We start from the raw sequence: 4,121 nt of genomic DNA, 5'->3' as shown, positions 1-4,121 counted from the left end.
GTAAAAAAGAAGCCCGACCTCTCCAAGCGACGCTCCCATTGGTTAGTCACTTCAAGGAGTAGGCCGCATTTCGTCCAATCAGGACTCAGTAAAAGAGTGCAGCATGTGTTTGCCCAAATCAAGTGAGAGGAGCGGAAAATATTCTTCCTGTTTGTTTTCCGTTACGATGCCCTGAGAGGAAAGATGGCACTTTGTAAATGATAACGATCTTCCACTCCACACATAACAATTTTTACCTTCATTATCATTACAGTATTCATGAAGCCAAACCTGTTTATTTGTCCTATATTCTTTGTTGTTCAGTCGATGCCTTGATTGTATTCTTACTACAATGAGGGCCAACAGGGTAAACAATGATGCCTTCCTTTTCCAGAGTATTGATGCCTCCTGTTGATATTACAGTTTGTAGTGGGGGGTTTTCCTTCACAGAGGAAATGATTCTGCCATTACGTCTCACCACAATTAACTCATTTACACCCTTTGACGTATAAATACGTCAAATAGCGCATAGCCGTTCCCTCCCCATGACGTATTAATACGTCAATCACGTGTTTTCATGGGGGAGGGTGCAAGAGAGTCTGATGCAACTTCTCACCACAGGATTAGGCTTGACGGCAATGTTAAATAGCAAAATAATGGCCATCGGGTGGCAGTGGTGCAAAAATCAACCAGGACCACGCCGCAGAAGTAGTAGAAAGGGTGTACAGTGAAGGAGGGGCGTATGTGGATAGTGGATTGGAACATTAGCAACTAGCAATGATGGAGAAAAGGAAATAACTAACTAAAAATGATTTTTTTTCGGTATAAAAGCGTCCTCGAAACAAAACAACAAAGGAGATGGTGTTTGTGTGGAAGAGAAAATGATGCTTCGGTCACGTAATCGAAAGCGGCACCCGTCAAATGAACGTTGGCCTGCACAAACATGGCGTGCTACACGCGGCCCGCATAGCTCACGCCGAGTTTCGAGTTCATCTGATGAAGATGAACTTGCTCCACGTCAGCGATCATCGCTTGGCAGAGCATTTTGTGCCTCCCGATGCCCCACATCGCCCACAAATCGTCTCCCCGGCGACTTCCAGCGATGACGGCAAAGAGGCTGCATTGCTTCGCATGGCCGACGCCGGGCACACGTCAGCGATTCGTTGGAATCGTCTCGTAGACGACGGCGAAAACGATGAATTGGAGAGCGATTTGGATCCCGATCTGTCGGACAAATGTGTGCCTTCGGACATAACGGAAAGCAGCTGAAAGTCCTCGCCAGAGCCGCTGGAACGAGGAGGTAACTGCTGACTAGCTTGCAAGTTCCCATTCAAAACTTCATCACTTCTTATGCCTCCTCAGTCACTTTTATGTACCGCTACATTCCCCGCTATACTATGAAGTTGCCAGTAACACTAATCATTTATGTACGGTTGATGCGTCTCGTAGATGTGGATGAAAATATGCGCCGTAAATGTGCTGACTTGCATGTCGCCATAGGTTTTAAAAAAACAAAACAAAAAAAAAACAGGACACATTTGGTCCGCTCAGCTCTGCTAAAACCACTCGTGTTAAATTCATATTCCATTTCATTTCAAATTGGATGCTGAGCAACGTGGAATGAATGGTGTAAATAGCAGTGTGCGAGCATGTATGTGTGTGTGTGTGTGAGATGTTGAAAGCAACAATAAAAAAATTGAAAAATAAAAGTGTGGTAATTGTACATACTTCTATACATTACAGATTGTCCAACCAGAAGCCAAAAGATGACGACTCCTCGCTTTGGTGGTGGAAAGAAAGGTAAATAAAATGATTGTACCTCACTCTGCAGCAAGATATATTTGCAACTTTTTATGTTTCTATAATTTATATGTTGTGCATCTGGACGTGGTGAGATGAATCGATGTGGTGACAAACTGGATGGAAGCCAAAAACCATCTTCTCCACAGCTACACTTTTGTTCATAGTTCACTAGTTTTGTTGTGTGCAAATAAATTATTTTGCTACAAAAACATTATTTGTAATGTTCTTTTGTAGGAGGAACACATTATTGAGGTATTTGAGCTGCCACAAAAGCAAAAAATAGTGTAAAACTTGAAATGATGCTTGAAATGCATGCTTTTACAAAAAGCTCATTTTCTCTGGATTTCTGCAGAAAATCGGCCTTTTCCATCAAACTTAGCAGTTTTCTAATGCTGATTGCCAACGAACAGAGAAAGCTAGAAACAAACATTTTTTTCTGCTGAAAGAAGAGAGTCTCACCTTTCTTTTGACAGGTTGCATGTATATATAGCCATAGGACAGAAAATTCTGTGGGCCTTGCAAATCAGTCAAGATTCAGTAAAATGTGAGGGATTGAGGGGGTTGCTCCAGTGAAAAGGGCTGGTATTCAATGAGTTAACTGCCAAGAGCAACTCGTAACTGAATGCAAATCAATAGAAATATCACTCCACTGATGTGAACCCAATAAAGCACATAAGACAGGCAAAGGAATGAAGACCCATCGAAAAAAAAATGAAGATGGAACCCAGAGAAAACCCACGCAAGCACAGGAAGGGTATAGATGGAATTGAACCTGGTACCTCTGCACTGTGAAGGAATAACCACTCAACTATGGGGCCACCCATAAACCTAACACTTAAACACAAAACAAAATAATACAATCACATGACCAGTTACATTTTTCGCCTGTGCTATATACAGTATTTTCCGCACTAAAAGGGGCACTGGATTATGAGGCGCACCTTCAATGAATGGCCTATTTTGTAATTTCTTTTCATATATTGGACACACTGGATTATAAAACGCAATCTACAATGCATCCACTAGATGAAGCTAGGCTCCTTCCACTTACTTACTTCAATGAAACTACGAAAATTGAAAATAATGCATCAAAACACAAAATCAAGTGAGGAAATCACAGAATAAATTCTATAGCCCCCCGACAGAATTTATTTTGGCATGTCCTTGAGCGTAGCTCCAAAAGAACGATCAGATGTCAGTAAAATGCAGGAGACTGGACTGTGTCAGAAGTGTTTGTTATTTATTCCTTTGTTGTGTACTGTATTCACAAAAGAGGAAATGACACAAATTCTGTAGGGGGCTACAAAATTTATTTTGTGATTTCCTCGCTTGATTTTCTGTTTTGATGCATTATTTTTAATTTTCGTAGTTTCATTGAAGGAATCGTTATTTTACGTTTTTCGGAGGCGGTTATGATCGTCTCTCGAGTCGAACGGAAGAAGAGAAGACACGAGACGGACAAAGACGTACATCTATTTGTTGAGACTGTGAAAACCATTAATAAAGTGTGCGTTTTAAAAAAAAACACACACAACAGCTCTCCTTTTTCAGAGCTGCAACAAAAACGTATTTAATAAAACAGCGACATAGTTCACTGAACCAACATCAAGTTCGAACATTGTAAGCATGGCACCAGGAAGGAGCCATCTTGGGGTTGACATATTACCGTAATTAAGGTAAGCTGTGAGCTTTTAAGAAAATGGAAGACTTTTCGGTGCCCCTTACAGTGCGGAAAATATGATGAATGAATTGTATTTGTAAATATGACCCTTTTTGAAACAATAGAAACCAGACTTTATAATTGAATAACTAAATTTTATTAAGTTAGACTTAATTGATGTTTTTAAGTTATGCATACCCCCAAAGTAGTACAGTATAGTTCAATTCATTCCAAAATGATCAGTACAAATCACTCATAAAAAGTAACAAGTTCCACGAACTTGACATGGTCGATTTAGTAGTACTTTTTGTAAAGCTTTGAGTATTGTGTACTTAAATTATTTTGAACATTCAGGTTTACAGTGCTGACATTTTTCAGACTCAAAATACATATAGGATAAAAGAAGAAAGCAACATTTTGGTGTTACTGGGAGAGTTCTGGTGATTGCCTCCAGAACTGGAGATGTTCATCACTTAAACTTGCACAAAGCCACTTCAGTCACAATTAAACCAAATTCAGAACTGATCGTTCACAGATGCATTTTCAGAAGTAGGCAGACAACAAAAGATTTACATGATTTTTTTTTTAATTGCACACTTGAAAGGTGGGGCAGGCACTCCACAGACACACAATACAAACGATGGTACTGAAAAGCAAATTTTCCACAATAGGCCACTTT

This window comes from Hippocampus guttulatus, chromosome 11 (genome assembly GCF_054856545.1).
Source record: "Hippocampus guttulatus isolate MCC_2025c chromosome 11, RoL_Hgut_1.0, whole genome shotgun sequence".
Lineage (NCBI taxonomy): Eukaryota > Metazoa > Chordata > Actinopteri > Syngnathiformes > Syngnathidae > Hippocampus > Hippocampus guttulatus.
The sequence above is the reverse complement of the archived record's forward strand: the minus strand, read 5'-3'. Positions refer to the sequence as shown.